The following is a 6,000-nucleotide window of genomic DNA, read 5'->3' as shown; positions in this document are numbered from 1 at the left end:
CAGAATACAAGGATGTCCCTTTAGAACAGAGACAAGGAGCAATTCCTTTAGCCAGAGGTTGGTGAATCTGTGGAATTCTTGATACATACGACTGTGGAGCCCAAGTCATTAGATATATTTAAAGTGGAGGTTGGTAGCTTCTTGATTAGTCAGGGTATCAAGGATTACAGGGAAGACAGGAAAATAGTGTTGAGAGGGATATTAAATCAGGCATGATGGAATGGTGGAGCAGGTTCGATGGGCGAATGGCCTAATTCTGCTCCAATGTTTTATAGGCTTAGGGTCTTATATACTCCATCAGCCTCCTCCACTCCAGAGAGAACAATCCTTGTTTGTCCTACCTCTCCTTATACCTCATACACACTAATCCAGGTAGCATCCTAGTGAACCTCTTATGCACTGCACTCCAAAGATTTAGCAGTTGGACCAAGAACTTCATTCATAATTACCTGCTTTGGAGGGTCACCCCCATTATAGGAGTTCTGGTCTCCCCATTATAGGAAGTATGTAGAAACTTAGCAGAGGATGCAAACTTTGGTGAGGAAGTTCACCAGGATGTCATATGGTCTAGAAGGCCCGAGCAGAAAGGATAATTTGCCCAGGGTCAAAATGTCTGATACTAGAGAGGCTGGAAAACAAGTTGGCATGTCCTGGAGGGACAAAAAGGCATAATTTTGTACTGTACTACTACTACTACTACGTTGACTCAGGCCTAGGGGGGCTGGCGTCGGGCACAATGACGGACTCTCCACACCTCCCTCTTCCTCATCAGTGTGTTCAGTTCATCTACATTAGCCGTGCTGCTATCTTCTAGGAGCGTGTTGACCATAGTCTTGGGAGGCACCCACGGTTCATCCTCCCATGCTTGGGCTCCCATGTGATGACTAGGCTGGCAGGTAGCTCGGGGTGGCATAGACAGTGCCCCGCTAGTTTCAGTCTTCTCGCCTTGATTGTAGTAGTGAGCATCGAAGGTCGTCATAGAGCTCGACATTCGTCATGTGCTGTTGCCAACTCACGTCAAGAGCCATCCGGAGCATTCGTGTATAGCAACCATCCAGTGACTTTCTCATGGTCTTAGTGAGTGTCCACGTCTCACATCCATACGTAAGAATGGACTCTATGACTGCTGTGAAGATCCTCTGTTTGAGCCCTCCGGTCAGGTTCGACCTCCAGGTTTTCTTCATGTCGTTCATAGCCCTCCACACCAGCGCCTTTATGTCCTTCTACAAACTCATCATTCTTGACCCGAGGTACTTGAAGTCTAAGACTTTCTTAATGGTATTAATCTTCACGGTCTTGAGAGTCCCTTCATCGCAGTTGAATGCCATGTACTCTGTAGTGCTCTATAACTATGCTGTTGTTTATTTTTTTATAGAGATACAGCACAGCAACAGGCCCTTCCAGCCCACGATGTTGGGGATCTTTGGAGATGAAAGTTAGCTTCTTGATTCAGAGCTTCCTGTTGGTACTACTGATGGTGGGGAGGAATGTGTCTATGATATATAGAGCTGGTTGGGGGATATTTAGAAATACCATTATAGTTTTCTTTTAGTTTTTTTTCTATTTAGAGATACAACTCAATACCAGGCCTTTCTAGCCCAACAGGCCTGAGCCAACCAGTTCGCCCATGTGACCAATTAACCTACTGATCTGTACATTTTTGGACTGCGGGAGGAAGCCAGTGCACCCAGAGGAATCTCATGGGGAGAACGTACAAACTCCTTACAGACAGTGATGGGACTGATCCTGGATCTCTGGCACATTTATCCACCTATCTATTTTTTTATTGGGATTCAGCCCAAAACTGGCCCTTTGAGCCACACTGCCTAGCAATCCTCCAATCTAATGCTAGCCTAATCACAGGATAATTTACAGGGACCAATTAGCCCACCAACTGGTAAGTCTTTTACCTTAACCACTAAGCTACCTTGCCATTCTAACACTTTGTTAAACACTTTACCAAAGTTAGGTGATCCCATTTAATGGAGATTTCTAGAATTCAAACTAATTTGGAAATCAGTGAGAGCATAAAATCTTCTTGGAAAGTAATAGATTTCCTTTTCCCACGGCCAGATTTGCTTGTGAAAGCAGACAGGTCTGATCTGTGAAGCAGGATGTAAATGTCACTGAGTCACCTCTTTATGGGTTTAAAATTTACTTCAAAGAGCAGGTGATGAACTAGGTGTGACTCAGCCCTCCGTTCCATCATTGGCAAGGCACAAGTCAGGAGCATGGTGGGAATATTCTCCGACCAACTTAATGAGTGCAGCTCCAACAACTGAAAAATTCAAAGTCCAAAGTAAAAAACTCGGAAGTTCAAAGTAAATTCATTACCTAAATATAGTACGTATATGCTGCCAAGTACCACCCTGACATTCACTTTCTCACGAGCATTCACTGTAGATGAAAGAAGTGTAATAGAATTACTGAAACAAGGACTGACAAGTGATAATAAATCCTTTTATCTCCTAACCTATCTTGTGTGGAGCCTTCACACTTTACTTGTCTATCAGAACTGCACTTTGTGGCTGAAAATCTATCCTCTGAACAAGAGTTATAGAGCACTACAGCACAGATACAGGCCCTTCAGCCCACCTAGTCCTTGCTGACATCTGAGCCTGTACTCCCTGCAATTCAGAAGAATGAGAGGGGATCTCATTGAAACCTGCCAAATATTGAAAGGCCTAGAAAGAGTCCATGTGCAATACTGTATATCTGTGAGAGCCGATTCAGATTGGGGGACCACTTTGTCGAGCACCTTCACTCTATCCACCGCAAAAGTCAGGATCTCCCTGTGGCCACACATTTCAATTTGACTTTCCATTCTCCTTGCAGCATGTTGGTCCCTGGCCGCCTCTACTGTCACAATGAGACCACTGTCAGGCTAAAGGAACAACACATATTCCATTTGGGGACCTCCAACTTGATGGCATGAACACTGATTTCTCCAAGTTCCAGTAATTTCTCCCCCTTTCCCTCCTGCTTTCTTTTTCTACTCCCCACCCTGGCTCCCCTCTCACCCCTTCTCATCACCTCCCTCTGCTGCCCCTCCTCTTTCCCTTTCACCTATGCTTCACTCTCCTCTCCTATCAGATTCTTTCTTCTTCACCCTTTTACCTCTTCCACCTATCACCTCCCACCTTCTTAATTCATCCCTCCTCCATTACCCACCCACCTTCCCCCTCACCTGGTCTCACCTTATCATCAGACAGCTTGTGCTCGGTCCACCTCCCCCACTTTGTTATTCTGGCTTCTTCCCCCTCCCATTCCAGTCCCGATGACAGGTCTTGGCCCAAAATGTCGACTGTTTATTCCTCTCCATAGATACTGGCTGACCTGCTGAGTTCCTCCAGCATGCCAGATGCCTTTTTTACCACCAGGTCTGCCCCAGAATGGGCTGTGGTCAAAGAAATCTGGACGTCCTTATACACAAAGAACTGGAGGTTAGAAAGCAGCTACGGGATGTAATGAGCAAGGCCCGAAGCACGGTGACACTATTTTATTTATTTATTTAGAGTAACAATGTGGAGCTAGCCATTCCAGCCCAAAGAGCCCCACTGCCCACCGATTTAACCCTAGCCTAATCACAGGACAATTTACAATGACCAGTTAAACTACTAATGGGTACATCTTAGAACTGTGGGAGGAAACCCATGCGTTCACGGGAAAGACAGATAAGCTTTCTTACAGAGGACGCCAGAATTAAGCTCCAAACTCTGATGCCCCGAACTGTAATAGCGTCACAGTAACCACTACCTCACCATGGTGCCTGGAATTCAAGTGCTTGTGGGCTCTCTCCAGCACATCCTGGGCTGTTTCGGTTGTTGATGCAATCCAAGAATTTCACTGTATGTTTTCATGTACATGTGACAAATATAAGATCATCTTTAATCATTCTCCAGTCTCATGAACTTCCTTGTTTATAATATATGAACTTGTTGAGAACATCCGATTAGTTGGTTGACGGGAATGCATTAGGTAATGATCTGGTCTTGACTGAATTAAAATGACTCTGTAATGAACCTTATGAGAAATTCAGATGTTGCACAATCCCAGAAAGGTGGCACCTGACATGTTCCCTGATCCTGGCTGTGCAATGCCAGTGGTTATGAAATCCAAACCCTTGCCCTGACATTATTGCCCTCTAAACCTCTGCCTCTTTCCGATTACAGCTTTCCATTTATCTCATACCAAAGTTCAAAGTTCTTTTTTTAATCTAAGCATCTATACCATACACAACCTTGAGATTAATTTTCTTGCAGGCATCCACAGGAAAATAAAATAAGATACTTGAATCCATGAAAAACCACATATGGCAAAGATGGGCAAACATTCAAATGAGGACTAACTGCGCAAATAATAAGGAAAGTAAATAAATAATTACTGAGACTATGAGCTGCAGGATTCCTCAAAGTGAGTCTACCAGCCCTTCAATGTTGCTTTCTCACACAAGAACCCACCCAATTCCCTTTAGATCATCCTATAGTGACCAATCCCACATTCAAACTGAATCCTGAGTAAAGGAATGTCTTCCTATTCCCCAGCTGGATTTAGTTAGTAACTATTTGTAATAAACTATTCATGAAAGGTCAGGAAGCATCTATAGAGAGGATGGGAGGGAGGAAAGGGGCTTATGCCAAGCATTGTTGGCGCTGTAACGTGTGGCTTCATCTCCTTTCCTTTACTGCCCCGAAGAAGGGTCTTGGCCCGAAATGTCGACTGATTATTCATTTCCATCAATGCTGCCTGACTTGCTGAGTTCCTCCAGCATTTTGTGTTGGACTTCCAGCATCTGCGGAATCTCGTGTGTACAGAATGCAGAATATCGTGTTACAGAGAAGGCGTGGTGCAGGTAGACAACAAGCTGCAAGGGCCATGATGAGGTAGACTGGGAGATCAAGAGTTCATCTTTAATGTCCAAGGAGTCTGATCAGTAGTTTTGTACCAGTAGAGTAGAAACTGTCTTAGGGCCTGGTGCTGTGTATTGGTGCACTCTGTCTGGCCCTGACAATTCATCAAACTGACTCAGTTTGGGCCATTTGTTACCGGTGTCGGATTGGACCCATCCAGCAGACAGTACCAACAGTAGCCTGACCTCAAGCCTTGATGATACTGCTGCTCACCGCATGAACGGTGACTGATCAACCAACAGCCCTTGGCACCTGTTGCCATTGCCATTTTCCATTGCGAATGCTTATATGCGACATGCCTGTGATGCTGCTGTAAGTTTTTCATCGTACCTGTGGATACGGACTCGTGCAGATGACAATAAACTCGACTTTGATCATACCTCTCCAACTCTTTCTTATCCATATTTCCGTCTAAATGTCTGCTAAACTTTGCCATTGTACCTACTTACTGCCTGTTATACCACTGGTGTTTAGGGCAGCAATGAAGGTCTTCAAACTCTGGACTTCCTTCATCATGTTAGTTGTTTCCTCTCAGTTTTCACCACTGTCAGTCATGCAAATCCTGGCTGGAGACTCAGGAATACCTTCACACTCAGATGTAGAAGGATTCTTCATTGCTGCTTGACCAGTCAGGGTTGTTAGCCCTGCACCAAACTCCCAAACCTGAAGAACCAGAGGACCACTCTTAGACTGGCCTCTTCCCTTTGACCTGTTTGGCATGGGTGATCCTACCAAGAACCAAAGCATAAAGCCCTGACTCCAGCCGACATTGCTCTCTGGGTCACCGAGGCACGCAAGCTTCCAAACCACAAGGTTATGGTCCTCTTGGAGTTTGCAGTTGTACCCACCTCCATCACTTCCTCGGGCGGGTCGTCCCATTATACCAAACACCCTCTGTGGAAAAAGCTGTTCATCAGATCCCCTTTAAATCTTCCCCATCTTAAATCTGTGCCCTCTAGTTTTCAACTCCCCTAGGCTGGGAAAATTACTAATTATCACCAGTATTTTACACCATTCATAATTTTATAATTAAGTCATCCCTCAGGCACCTACATTGTGACAGAAACAGTCCCAGCCTATTCAATCTTTC

Source organism: Hypanus sabinus, chromosome 27, assembly GCF_030144855.1.
Source record: "Hypanus sabinus isolate sHypSab1 chromosome 27, sHypSab1.hap1, whole genome shotgun sequence".
Classification (NCBI taxonomy): Eukaryota; Metazoa; Chordata; class Chondrichthyes; order Myliobatiformes; family Dasyatidae; genus Hypanus; species Hypanus sabinus.
Note: the sequence above shows the minus strand (reverse complement) of the source record.